At 39.8% G+C, this 15,462-nt stretch overlaps 1 protein-coding gene across 7 annotated transcripts in view; it reads left to right on the forward strand.

Annotated features, from left to right (window-relative positions):
• LOC137269797 (protein wech-like) overlaps positions 1–15,462 on the forward strand; it is a 298,390-nt gene that overhangs the window by 167,729 nt on the left and 115,199 nt on the right. For 6 of the 7 annotated variants that reach the window (XR_010955060.1, XR_010955061.1, XR_010955062.1 and 3 more), the window contains exon 4: positions 11,985–12,103. The exons of the other annotated variant lie outside the window; for it this stretch is intronic. The gene's annotated coding sequence lies outside the window, so the exon portion shown is untranslated. The remainder of the gene's footprint in view (positions 1–11,984; positions 12,104–15,462) is intronic. 7 annotated transcript variants of the gene reach the window in all.

Consider the following 15,462-nt stretch of genomic DNA (forward strand, 5'->3'; position numbering starts at 1 on the left):
TAACTACTGTTAGGCTAACAACAATGTGTGGAACCATTGGTTATTCATCAATTACTAAGTTACACACTCGACGGCAAAGAAACCTGTAGAGAGAGGAAAAATTAATAAAAAGTCTCATAGCTCACTCTCAGCAAAACGCTCATTTATATTGGGAACAATGTTTGTCTTACTCTACTTATAAACGATCAAGGTAATACAGGAAGTTATAGAAACATTTGCAAATAATGAATAATATCGCATGCAACACGAGCTTATACTTAAAAAATGAACAGACAAAACTATTCAAAAAAGTCAGTAAAAATGCTTACCGTTCTGTTGTATGCAAGAACGAATGAATCCTCGATGTGACAGAAGACAAGGCTAGGCTTTTCACGAATGTGTATGCTTGCCTGATGTCCTATGAGTGAATGATAGGACAGTCAGATCTTTTTATAGATGAAATATTTTTGCACTATCATGCTCCTTTCACTAAGCACTAGCGGTGTCTGTAATAGATAAAGAGTTCTATGAAAGTGTCATATTATTGCAGTACCGTGAGAAATTCCTCTTTGTCAGGTTTCATTTGTCTACATTTTACATAAGATTCTAAAAAGATGGAGTGAGTCGGCACATTTTGTTGACTTTGGGGCTGGGTCGCAACGTGATACAGCATTGAATCGAAAAAAATGATCAATCGGACAGATTACTATGTAGCATGAATAGGTACCAGGATGTCTTTTGGTACATGGGTGTGTCAGGAATGAAGGTGGTGGTGAACACGTAGCGATCGGCTCTGTTCATAAAATTTTTTTACTAATATAACCGGTTATCTCCATAGACGTGGTAAATAAATTAACAGTGAAACTAATTTCACAATTTATGTTTGACATAAAATAATGGTAGTATGAACAAAAACAAAATGATAAAATTTGTTTCGTCAATTCCTGATTTGATCTAAAATAGTTATGAAAATGGAATGGTATGTTCATAAAGAGAAATTTGATGGTTAGGAATAACCAATAAATAATCAAAGCCCAATGTTGCAGGTGAAATCAATAGAACAGGCATGACACTTATAGTCAGAGACCATATAATAGATTTATTATATGGTCTCTGTTATAATGCATGGATATTTTTCGTCTTACATACTAAACCTACTGGTATTGCAAAATCCTGTCCGTGACATTTTGAACAGTACATTTTATTGAAATTCGTAGTAAAAGTCGTGATATTTGTTGTATAACGCTTATGCGTGTCCGACATTATGGCAAAAACGTGTGATACATTAGTTTATCGGTTAGTATAAAATGCGCGGGGTAGAGGTCGGTTTGTGATAACAGTTACTGCATAAAGCCTGTTGTTTCGGCGAAAGGCTGAAGCAAACGATAAAACCGACCACGCGTGAGATGTCTTATGGTTTTTCACCAGTTGAACCCTGAGTGTGATTCCGCTGAAAGGATTTGTAAAACTACTCCACCCACTTCAATCGTGCTCCGAGGGCATCACAGTATTTGAACTGTATGTTTGTATAACTGCTACATGACGCCAAGAAACCTCACTGTGTGTATAGCTAATAACTAATATGAAAACTGTTTGTGACTTAACGTGTTGAAATGTGTGGGAATGACACTTTCTCATGAATAGCGGACTTTTGGTGATTTATAGGGGAAAAACACCTGTTGATTTATTCCAATGGAAATATTGTACCAATCTAAAACTGTAATGTGAATGTGAAACCTGTCCTGAAAAGTGATGTGAAAATTGTGTTTAAAGACCGAATGTTCAGTGAAACTGAAAAGACTAACGCTGGAATTAGTTTTATATAAAAAAGAAAGCATCACTGATATGAAAACGGCAGGGTGTGTATGCAAACCAGTTTTTGTTCGAATTTTAGGTAAGTTTTATTCATTTATTTGTTTTACTTTGAGTAATATGTCTTACATGCGAGGACAAAATGTGCCATCACACTTAAAGGTGTTGAGCTTTGCTATGATGCGATGTTATTTATGCATTACAATTCCATTTCATAGACCATGAACCGGAAATATTCGCTCGAACGCAACTGCTAATGCGTTATGAGGCCAAACCGAACGCGTTACTTCTCCTGTTTCTGCGTTTTGACGTTCAATTTCGAGAGCGTACGGGAACATTGATTCTCTGCGTATATGCTTCAGCGAGCATTTCAAGTTTTTCAAAGCAACGTCTCGTTCATTGATTCATTCATTTATTTGAATACACATTCCAAACTCCATGAATGAGCGCGTTTCATGGAGTTAACCCTTTATCTCCTATCATAGATCTGAATAGTGACAGAAGATTACAAACATATACAAAAGGATTCATTTATAAGCTAACAAACTTGTTGGCATGTTTTTGTCACTAGTGAGAGCTGTGAAACACACGTGTATATAGAACGCTTACGATACTAACCGGATCGAACTGTTCAAGGGTTAAAGTATAACTTGTCTGTTCACCATATATCGTTTTCAACGGTTTCAATTGATTCAGGATGCATGTGTGAAATGCTATCGTTAAACAGTTTACATACTTTGCGTTAAAGAGCACTTTGTGGAATGCTGAGGTTAAACAGTTTGCCTAGTTTTAAGGGCGTTAAAAGGTGCACTTGTGGAATGCTATTGTATTTAGGATACATATGTGGAATGATATCGTTAAATAGTTTGACTCATTCCTCTGGAATGTCTATTGTTGTGCTCAGGAATGCTTTGTTCTCGAAGGGAGGAGTAATCCTGAATAGTTTAAGGATTTTAAGGAGTAATCCTGTGGAATGTCTGTTGTTGTGCTCAGGAACGCTATTGTTGTGCTCTGGAATGCCTTTGTTCTCTTAGGAATGCTATTGTCTGTGCTGAACGGATTACTTTTCTCCTACTGACGTTATGTGGTGAAAGTGATTGAACCGGACACAGAAGTTCCTCGTGTACGAGGTGCATATTCCGAAACACAAGCAAGCTCACAGACTCTGTCCTTTCTCTACTATCATGGGTCTTATTGTCAGTAAGTCACCTGCGTTCGGGGTCAGTGTAGCATTAATGGGAGAATTTTGGTGTATTTAGTCTTCCATGTGCAGCAAATACACTGTTCACCGACAACAAAAACAATATAAGTGTAGGTTATAACATGACTGTGTGACGTGGACTGGCTTCAGTCACTTTAAACGCGCACCACTTGTTCTGTGCCCAACCTGTCGTCAGAGACTTTAGATTCTTTAGAGACTGATCTGATATGATATCGATCACATGTTTCAACTCATTGTTTTGACTCATTAACCCGGTATCTGCCTGGCACTCATGCATATTATGATCGGAAAATTACCAGTAAATACCGTTTGGTAACTCTCGACGTGTATTGATCTGTTATTGTGTTCTGTCTCTCTCGTCAGACAAATAACTAAGTTTTGGCTAAACCCCATTCTCTTTCGACTTTCTGTCTCAAAACAGTGTCTAACCGTTATCACTCATGAGCCAAACTGCAAATGTGTATACGGAATCTGATGGAATTCTCTTTCTTATTTAGGGATGCATTTTACAATACCTCTTCAATGGCAACATTCCGTCATAAACAATTGTATATGTCTGAGGAAAGCACATTAACTGATGTATTTATGATATAGCTCAAAGGTGTATTACGTAGGGCTATGATTTTAGCAGTCGTTGTTTTTCTGTCCATACCTATACAAACAGTCAACACTAGACCCAGTCGTCAGCTGTGTGGCAAGGGCGGGCGGTCACGTAGCTCAGTGGTTAAGGCGTTCTGTTGTCACGTAGAGGATCCGGCTTCGATTCCGCTTATGGATACAATATGAGAAGCCCATTTCTGGTATCCCCCGCGGTGATAGTGCTGGAATAATTCTAAAAGCGGCGTAAAGCCATACTCACTCAGTCATTAGTTTGCGTGATAATGATATCATTAGTAACATCAGATTATCACAACCAAACTGTCATCATGTACTAGCTGTACTACCTCTCAAATACTGTTGTGTAAATGAGAGATGTATTTGAGGCAGGCTGTACAAAATTGGTTATGCCATCACTTTTGGAATGAAACATTTAATTTCCATGTAAGTTTTTCATCAGACACGAATGTTTTCATTTCACAATATCTGATAATAAAAGGTCGAGTTAAACAAAGTTTAGTGTGCTTCAACAGTATGCATGATGTTCTTCTTGAGTTTGGCAAATATTTAACTGGCTAATCATGATGGCAAATATTTAACTGGCTAATCATGATGGCAAATATTTAACTGGCTAATCATGTTATGGCATTGTGTAATCACAGTTCTCGGCCATGGAAATTTACCACCGTTGATCCATGGTCTAAAAAAGAGTGCTGTGATACGTAATGAAAGATATAGTCCACCTTCGGTCCACCACCCTCCATGTCCGACTTGCTGCCTCGGTATTATTTCCGGATCACGCTTGGGAACTGATGACATATGTGTCAAACAAGTCAGCGAGCATGACCACCCGACCCATAGTCATATTTTATGGCAAGCATAGAAAATTTGGTTCTCATTTGATAGTAAGAAATGAGTGAGTGAGTTTAGTTTTTCGTCGCTCTCATTAACATTCTAGCTATGTGGCTGTGTTCTGTAAATAATCGGGTCTGGACCAGACAATCCAGTGATCAACAGCCCGAATATCCTCCTGCGCAACTAGCATAAGATGAAATCTGTTCACATGTCAGCGAGCCTGACCACGGCAGATCCCGTTAGTCGCCTCTTACGAAAAGAATGAATTACTGCAGATAATCCCAACCTTCACTGGTTTTAAACATAGGAATGCAAGGACCATTTCCTACTTGGCTTGAATTGACGAGTCTATCACGAGATATTTGTACGTCAGGGAAGATTCTGTAGCAATGGACGTTTAAAATGCATCACGCCATCGCTATTACACAGGTATGACGCGACATAACGCCGCATGCCTTTGGATACGGTTGGTTGGTTCGTTGGTTAACGCCAGCTATATGACGGCTGACTGTAAATAATCGAGTCTGGACCAGACAATCCAGTGATCAACATCACGAGCATCGATCTGCTCAATTGGGAACCGATGACATGTGTCAACAAAGTCAGCAAGTCTGACCACCCGATCCCGTTATAGTCGCCTTTTATGGCAGGCATAGTCGCCTCTTACGACAAGCATATGGCAAGTATGGGTTGCAGAAGTCTTGTTCTACCCCGGACCTTCACGGGTCGGATCATGCACGAAGCAGCATGAGTGAGTCTGTGAGTTGAGTTTTCCACTGCTTTTAATAATATTCCAGCAACATCTCGACAACAGGAAATGGGCTTCATACAACGTACCCATGTGGGTATCGAATCGTGATGAGCGAACGCTTTGACTACAGGGCAACCCCTCCGAATCTGGAGGGTAGCAGAAGTATTGGGATTGGGGGTGTGGGGGGAGCTTAATTAGCGTAACAAAACATACGATTATATTTAAACTGAACAGGAGCCCAAGCGACAGGAGAGGACAGGTCTCTAGCATTGCAAGAACAGGAAATAATGCGATTCAGGGACAGTGAGTCTAAGCTTGCTGCCAGCATGTCAGTGGACACACCTTCACTCTACGTACATGGGGCGTGGTTCACAGTGGTCGGGAGTGATTGAACGTGATTCAGTATCATGTACAACCCTGTGCCTTTTTCTTATGATATTGAAGCTAAACATTACAAATGTTTTCTACAAAATTAAACCTTTCGATTGATAGCGTATTTAGCTACATACATCAAAACGTATCAATTAATATTGTTTCCTTTCAAAACTTGTAAATGAACAAGAATGTACACTAATTCATAGATCCTTTATAGATGGTGATTTGAAATCAGGGTGAAATACTGAGTGAGTGAGTGTGATTGAGTTTCATCTATCATGCACTTCTTATTCATAAATTTAATATGTTGAAATTACATCTACTTACTTTATATTTTATCGTAACCATTGTTTAATTATTTCGTTTTGTCTTAAAATATTTTATTTAAGCTCAATAAAATTTCTAAAATTTGTCAGATTGAAAACAGAGGCGCGCTGCAGTGGTATGGAAGAGTGTGGATTCGAAAGTTTAAAACACCTTCCCAACCCGACTGCCAGAGTATAGAATGGGGAGAGTACAGTGATATAGGTCTGATCCTAATATGGTATCGAAACTTTGAGAAGTAAGGCGTGAATTTAATCGTCAGGCCTGGGAACAAACATAGCCAAGAAAGCCCATACAAATCTATATAATATGTGGCAATTCTAGATAACTGCCTTTTCTGAAAACGAAGAAAGTTTCTTTTTTTTTTTTATGCCCCGGCACGTAATGCGGGGGGACATAGTCAACGCCTCGTCTGTCCGTCCGTTCGTAAACATTTTGTTTCCGGGGCATAAATCAGAAACCGTTCAATATTTTAGACCAAACTTGATAGATATAGTAATCTCAACCTATGGTTGTGCCTTTTGCTATTTACAGATTTTTGGCATTTATATATATTATTTGTTTTTCCATGGAACATTTTGGTGTTAGTCTTATGGTGGGGTGGGCTTCGTTTCCGGAGCAGAACTCAAAAACTTCTTAATATCTATCAGTAAAACTTGGCAGGTACGTGTTGCAGACCCCAAAGTGGCGCCCTTTGCTCTCTACAGGTTTTTGTGATTTATTATTTTCTCGGTTTCCATAGAAACGTTTCAGACTTAGTCTCAAAATGGAGGGGTGGGCTTCGTTTCCGGAGCAGAATTAAAAACCATTCCATGTTTTTTTCTGCAAAACTAAGTAGATATATCAATCAGAACCTATAGTGGTGCCTTTTACTATATACAGGATCTTGTGATTTATTATTTTCTCGGTTTCCATGGAAACGTTTTGGACCTAGTCTGAAAAGTGAGAAGTGTGTTTCATTTCCAGAGCACAACTCAAAACTTCTTAATATCTGTTAGCAAAACTTTCTAGATATGTGTGGCAGACCCCAAAGTGGTGCCTTTTGGTTTTTAAAGGTTTTTGTAATGTATTATTTTCTTGGTTTCCGTGGAAACGTTTTGGACTCTGTCTCAAAATGGAGAAGGTGGGCTTCGTTCCCAGAGCACAACTCGAAAACCATTTCATATCTTTCAACAGATCTTGGCAGATATATGACATTGTGACTTTGCTGGTTACAGATATATGGCATTTATAATTTTCATGAATTCCATGGAAACAATTCATACTTAGTCTAAAAAATGCAATGAGTAACTCTCAGATTATTTGTCCTTTCAAACATGTAGGGGCCGGGGATATATGTCATCTTCTGATGACTCTTGTTTATTAAGTTAATGTACGGACTGTAAGTTATTCAGAGGGTGGGGTGGGGTGGGTGGGGTAGGGCGGTCACTAGAATGGGCTTCAGACATTGTAGCCATATAGGAACTGAACACAGGTTTTCGGCGTAACGAGCGACCGTTTTAACCACGAAGCTACTTCTCTTTCTGGGAACTCAAAGTACAGATGTCTCGAGAGCGAGTGTGTAAACAATGGAAGTTGGCACATTTGGAAACGATTGTAATGAAAGGCTGTTTGACTCAGGTTTATTCATATAACTGGATATGATAATCATTGTATATGACATGAATGAATCTTTGGCTAAACGGTGGAAAACAGAAAATTGTTTTTACAATTGGTAATCCGTGACGGTTCCAGTTTCGAATTTAGGTGCCGGGGGATATGTGGCTGTTATAAGTGGCGGGAAAATAATTGTATCCTAGTTGAATAATTGGTTAGATCGATGCTCAAGATGCTAATCACTGGATTGTCTGGTCCGCTCTAGAACACTTGCGGACGACAAGAATGTTGCATAGATAAGTTGTTGGATAAGGGTGAAATGTTGGGTGAGTGGGTGTTACTGTGTTTTTCGTCCACCATGCGGGAACTGTGCCATGCACACGTGATCTGTAGGGGTCCTGGCAGAAGTAAAGATCCCTACCCTGATGGGCTTCTCAGACATATACCTGCCTTCTGACGCGTATTTACCTTGAGACTCTGGATTTTAGTACTAATGTCACGCTCTCGCGATCTCCGTTAAAATAACACAAATAGGTATGAATATGTCAGTGTCAGTGACTTTTCTGAGACATGAATTTGCAACATGCATTGGGCTTAATGGGGCTTCAAGACCCGATCGTGGAGGGTGATCCCTGGGACCAAGGCGTCTCAAGCTGTTTTCTCGGCGTAAGAGTTCGGCATGAGAGGCTGCTAAATGAATCGAGAGGCTGAGTGACTTGATCACTGGAATGTCTGGTCCATACTATATTTACACAAGGCTGCTGGATGGGGCCTCAAATTCAGCATGTTACTTTGATACGAATGTTAAAATAATATAGATAGGTGGACCTTGAATTTATAGCTATAGCTATATAGCTGGAATGGGTCTGGGTGCGGCCTTAACCAATAACCTGGTAACAAACTCGAAGGTCACGGCTTCACATTGTGTGGAGACAGCCAGTTTCCCTTTACTGGAGACATATATTGCCATGTGCAGATCTACTGACCCGTCATGACTTGGGTCAGAATTGATGTTGAACAGCTCATATTGTAGTAACCATATCCCATGTTCAAATGTCAATCACCGGTTTGTCTGGTCCAGACTCGATAATTTACACATTTCAGTGCTAGTAGTCTGGGTTATTGCTGAAAGCGGCGCTAAAGAAATAGCAACTGATCAACAAAAGACGCGGTGAAATTTTGTTGTGCGGAGTTAGAGAGTGAGTGTGCGAGTGAATTAGTTTAAGTTTTGTTCTAAATGTTGAACATACATGAGCCAAACGCAGTGAACCTGCATGTAGAATATGACGTATTTATTTCAGTATCATTGGTTTGTATGCAAGTTTTATTGAGTCTGAAGTTGTGATATTCCAGTTGTTTTACTGTCCGTTTTTGACAGGTTGTCATATTTTTAAAGATTGAGTTTATTGAGTTTCTTATTAGCCCATAGATTTCCTATTCTGAAATATTGCCCATGTGCTTTTAAATGTTCACTCTTTTGTTAATAACATAGTCTCTAAATATACAGATGCCAAAGATGGTTTTGAGATTTTATGGAAATTCGTCGGGTGGTCAGGCTCGCTAGCTTGATTGACACGTTATCGTATCCCAATTGCGTAGATCGATTCTTATGTTGTTGAACACTGGATTGTCTGGTCGATTATTTACAGACAGTTAGACTATAGCTTACCGTGGCTTGTATATTTTTAATATATTACTTAGAACCAAAGCTTGGCAGGATTTGACTAGATTTTGTTGAGTCAATGGTTAAATATTTCATTCTGCCTTACTTATTTAAAGCGCAACAACAATACGTATGGGCGCATTGCTGGGGTATAAAACAGTGAGGATTCGAAAGCTTGATAATCTTTCAAGTGATTGACATAGTATACAATGGGGAGAGTACAATGTATGCAACTGTACCCCTTCCGTTTCTGCGGCTGGATGCATTGTACTCAGACCACAGTAGCATACAATTTAAAGCTTTATCTCTCCAATGCTGTCTGTCCCGGTGTGTCGTGTGAATTTCAGTCACGTGAATTTCGTGCAATACAGTCGCACCTACTCAGGGCGGACGAGAACTCCTATATTGAGGAGACCTTCAGCCAGGTTATAGAACTTGGACAGACTGTAGACAAGCGCCTGAAGCCGTTTGGTTCCGATACCTATGTTGAGGCGACCTCAGCCAGGTTATAGAACTTGGGCAGTTTGTAGCAATTGGTGAAATTAAGTGAGACGTCCTCAAACAAATATATCCGAAAATGAACTAAATCTCTTTATAAGCTAGTTTTTATTCCATATTATTTAGTTAGTTTAATTAACGATAAATTCACAGACTCGCTAAGATTGCACATTTAATCCAAGCAATACTAATTTTAGTAGTATCACTAACGGACCATGGAGACAACGGAAAGAACTGATCTTCAGCAGCCAATGAGGCGACAAACAGGTCGTGTGTTCTCGCTCGCTGACTTGGGTACGACGCTGAACAAAGAGCTTAAGGCTGCATCACACTGCAGCAAACACACAGTTTTCAAATCACATTGAAGCAGTCTAGGTCGATGCTTATAACGTTGGTCATTGGATTGTCTGGTCCAGACTCGATTATAGAGCACCACCATAAAGCTGGATAATTGCTGAGTGCCGCACAAACAACAAACAAACTTTAATGGCATAGAGGAGACGTTACATAGAGGGGACTTCCCAATGCGATGGTACAGCAAGCAGCAAACGATCACTCTTATTTTAATTTTTTAGCTGTTGCGTGTTGCCTCGGAGGGTTACTTTCAAAAATAGCTAAAAACAGCTACCGCCCTAGGCTGCTTCTGTGTTGCCCCACTTTCTTGTAGTACTGCAGTAGAGCCATGCGGGATTAAGATGTAGCACTGCAGATTGTGTATGTTTGAAAGTCCGACGCTCAGCCGTCAACACTGGTGGTCACAGCACAGATGGCTGTAACTGACAAGGTTGGTAAACCACCTGCCCAGGATGAGGTAACGATGCCTGGTCATTCGAGCATTACTCTTATTACGAATGTTCTGGTGCAAGCTGAACACCAGAGTTCCAGAAGGGGTATGCTACTGAGTGAGTGAGTGAGTGAGTGAGTTTAGTATTATGCCGCACTCAGCAATATTCCATCTATATGGGGGCGGCCTGTAAATAATCGAGTCTGGACCAGACATCCCAGTGATCAACAACCTAAGCATCGATCTTCGCAACTGGGATACCGTAACACCTGTCAATAAAGTCAGCGAGCCTGACGCCCGATGCGTGTCATTGAAGTGTGTAAACTCAAATTCATGAGTGAGTGAGTTTAGTTTTACGCCGCACTCAGCAATATTACAGCTATATGGCGGCTGTCTGTAAATAATCGAGTCTGGACCAGACAATCCAGTGATCAACAACATGAGCATCGATCTGCACAATTGGGAACCGATGACATGTGTCAACCAAGTCAGCGAGCCTGACCACCCGATCCCGTTAGTCGCCTTTTATGGCAAGCATGGGTTGCTGAAGGCCTATTCTACCCCGGGACCTTCACGGGTCTCAAATTCATGATGACGAATGAGGACTATAGAATAAATTTTAGAACTTGCACAGTTTGTAAGTTTGTACTCAATCTTAATAGTTGTTTTTATACACTTGACATGATGAACGTTCTCAAAATTTAGGCATTGTAAGAGAAAAATAAAATCTCCTGACAACATATGACTGAAACATTGCCACCCCACCACCACCTCCTCTCACTCACACCCTGTCAAGTCAAAGGAAAGACCTCCAGTCCAATACATTGATTACTGTGTTCTGCAACTGTAGATCTTCAAGCTGACAACATTGTTTTAATCAGGTCACTTGACCCATATCTTGTCCAGCCCCATGAGATATTTTATCTTCATTGATACAACACCATACTGCAGAGACGCCAACAAATTTACAAATTTAAATATACTTAAAAATTCAGATCAGGGATTATCAATATATCGGGAATTATATTTTAATTTTGTTTTTCATTTCATTGTTCATTTTTAATATTCAATATCCTAACTCTATTTTTAACATGTCAAACAATATTGGTGCACAACGTCGGCATGAGACACTACATGTGTATGTATATTTCGGAGGGATGTTTGCTCCGAGCCAGACAATCCTGCTAGATCTATCTGTATTCTTCCTTGAATATCTGTATTCTACAAATATCTATCCGTGAACGTTAAATCGCTTAATTGTCGCAGACAGTTTAAGTTTTGTGTCAATAAATTTTCAGTTGCTCTTCGTCTGCACCCGGCCGTCATTATAAAGTTTCGTGACACCGCATGTGTTTCTTTTTCTACATAGTGCGCAGAATCCAGTTGGACTGTTAAAGGTCAAAATTGTTAATCTAAAAATTCGTAGATTTCACTGAAAGGAATCTATGGTATTACTGCAAATCCAAAACCTGTCATTGAATCCGTCACCCTTCAGTAAACAAGATTTCAATAATGCCTCGATTTCCAGGCAACACTGAGATTTGACGTCTGCCACAGTCAGCCGAGTCACTGCCAAGATGCGAGGGCAAAGGTAATGACGTCATGTTTACATAGTTGACGTCACCGGCTTCAGGCCGCCTATAGAAGGTAAGATATGCCAGAGACAGCTTTTTATGTCGTCCGACTGACCAAATGATGGCTCTTACTACTAACGACCTGTGCAAAGGTCTGATATTGTACCATGGTTAGACTAACATCAAGTCTCTGAAATGAGTGCACTCAGCAATATTCCAGCTGTAATTATGTCTGTGGTCTGTAAATAATCGAGTCTGCACCAAACAATCCAGTGATCAACGTACTGATCTACGCAAATGGCAACCGATGACATGCGCCAACCAGGTTAGCGAGCCTGACCACCCGGTCCCGTTCTAGTAGAGTCTCCTTTTTATGGCAAGCATGGGTTGCTAAAGGCCCATTCTAACCAGGATCTTCACAGGTCGGGAGGATTGGTCACCTTATGGGGATCTGCCGTCAGGGGGAAGGTGTGTCACCTGGGTATATCTACATGGGTCACCTTAGGGAGGTCTGTCGTCTGGGGGAGGGTGTGTCACCTGGGGATCTGTCATCTGTGTGAGGGTGGTTCTCCTGTGGGTACCTATGTACATGGCCTATTCTATACCCCGAACCTTCATATGTGTATAAAGAGTTCCAACATTTTATTCATTCAATATAATAAGAGCCCAATGACTTTCCTTATCTAGACTTGCTACAGCACATATTCCAACCCTGCATGGACTGCATTGCTTCGGGGTCATTACGCATGCCCGAGTATACCGGGGAAGTTATTTTCATAAACATTGCAGATACAATAGCATATTATTGAATCTACTTCATGAATCTCATTCCATAAATTATATTTTTAAATGATGAACACCTTATATGTTTAACAATATCATGTTAATTGTACTGTGTAACCCTGAAAGGCACTGAAAGTAATAGATCTAAGCTTGAAATTAATGCAGCTTTTCATGCTGATAACCTTTTTAAAAAAACAAGAAAATCCCATATATATTCTAACCAAAATAAACGATAAGTGACTCTCACCTCGATTCGCCCTATTTGAATATTAAGGGAAACACAGAGATCGAAACAGAAAATAATATTATTTTTTTATCCGTGGTACCCTTGCTGCCTATCACGACCTTGAACTTTCCTGAAATAGAAAATGGCGGCAAGGAAGAGAGTGCTGGAAATATCGCTTCGATTTTTGCAGTTTATGAACAAAATGCGATATGTCATGAGATATCCTAGCAACATGTGGATACATAAGGTAGTGTTTTAACTGTTTGTACCTTTCAGACATATTTTTTATGTTTTGATTACGTTGTATAGAGATATAGCACAGCAGGCATGCGATTGCGCCATCATCCCCTGTTGCCAGTGGCAGTGTTGAGCGCAGCAGGGACAAGCGATTGATCTTAACTCCTCCCGCGAAAAAGGCCGTGTTTGTTAATTATTATGGCTACTAAATCTGAACGATCAAAAGTATCCGATGTGAATTCTGTTATTTGTTTATATATATTTGAACTTGAACAATATCGCTGGAAGAAATTCCAAAAAGCTGAACCTTAGATGGTGTCGCAGACCAAAATGTGCGCGTTTTTTCAAATGGCCTGTTTCCGAGGTATCTTTTCTTTAACATGGCGAGCATGCAACAGCAATGCACCGCCCGCCGTTTAAGATTATTTGACTTAGTTGGTAGGTATCATATTTTGACAGAAACCATTGTCGCAGTAAACTTTACAAAAAAAATTACTTGTTTTGATTAAAGGGGCACTGATGCGGAGGGAATAATGTTTCTCGCCAACGGTCTTATTACCAAACCAAACTGCAAATTGGTCAGCGCCCGCTCCCTCGACCGTGATGGACAAAGGGACTGGGCTCCTGTCCATAATAGTAGAATTTCTTCGCCTAAACAGTCAGGAGGCCGGATGCCCATCATATGCCATTATTTTAAAATATTCATGGTATTCCTTGTCTGATCGTAGTAAAATATCCCAACAATGTAGTTTTTTTCGGATGCTTGGATGGTATAGTGTCTGATCCAATTTGATCCTATTTCTGTGTTTTTAGCCTCGATATTAAATCATGTTATGTGAAAATATGATGTCTACAAGCAGGTACTCGTAGCAAGCCATTTGTTTCAGTCCGAAAGATTGCAAAGCTTCATATTTAGATAGTTTTGGGTGTTGGTTCAGCCGTGATAGCAAATATCATATGTAAATTTTGGTAGCTATGGTAGCTACCCTGGTTTATTTTTTATGGTAATAAAAAGACACAGTTGATTTCTTTGAATTCATAAACTAAAAGCGATGACTTTGGTACAGAAATCTGAAAATCTTCTTACATAAAACAACCAACTTATTACACCTACACCAAGTACACAGCAAATGCAAATATGTATTCCTTATGTAACGAAGTTCCGTTGGTATCCTCAAAACAGTTTCACCCCATAAGTGTTTTCAGGCTGCATGCGACACAGAGATTGCATCTTCCTTGCTGTAACTCGTGTTTAATGGTGTAAACCTACAAGTGTTATTTGCCGTCATTCTCTGGATGGTCAGTAAATGAATTTATAGCAGGTAAAATTAGTAGTAACAACACTCAGGTTACTCAACAAAGGTTCCCATTTGGCATTTCTGCTGTCTGGAGTTGATACTCAACATCATAAATTAAGGTCTGTAATGGCAAATGTATTGTATGTTATGTAATATGTGCATGTAAGTGATGCAATCGGGTTTATCAGCTGAGTTACAAAAACGAACATCGATCAAAAGATTAACCGATAACACACTGAATGATTAATTACTTTTATCTTCTACAGTGGATTTGTCAAAAGGCAGTGTGTGTAGATGTACTAATCTATACTGACTACGTCCTGTCGTAAAGTGCGAGTGTAGAAACAACATCCTCCCTTCAAAGAATTAACCACCCTTGCGTTGATTGATTGCTCATTATTGGTTAACTAAATTATCTAGAATGGCGGACATCATACAGTTAGTTGCCAGGCGTGCTACCTTGGGTGACCAATGAGTGGTTTATCAGGTTTTCACCAATGTGAAAGACGTTAAAACATGTTTTACTTTTTAGCAAATTAGACAGTTGTAAGACACACGACACAGAACGGGATTATTTACCAGCTGCTGATGAATGGAATATCGTTCTTTCATGTGGATATTGATGGATACATTCTTGAACAAGGTGGTAGCCTGATATTGTTGCTATAAAATTAGTCTGTTTTACATTCATTATTTGCAGTTTGCTTTAATTTATTTGTTGTAGCATTCAGCAGAATCTATATGACAGAAAACACACACTAGATCGCGTATGTGTGTGAAATAGGATCCACATTGGCAATCTATCTGTCTATAATTAAACTCTCAGTTACTCATAGAGACTGCGCGGCAGAGGTCACGAACCAGTCATGAATTCTGGGATATCATCCG

This window comes from Haliotis asinina, unplaced genomic scaffold (assembly GCF_037392515.1).
Source record: "Haliotis asinina isolate JCU_RB_2024 unplaced genomic scaffold, JCU_Hal_asi_v2 scaffold_17, whole genome shotgun sequence".
Classification (NCBI taxonomy): domain Eukaryota; kingdom Metazoa; phylum Mollusca; class Gastropoda; order Lepetellida; family Haliotidae; genus Haliotis; species Haliotis asinina.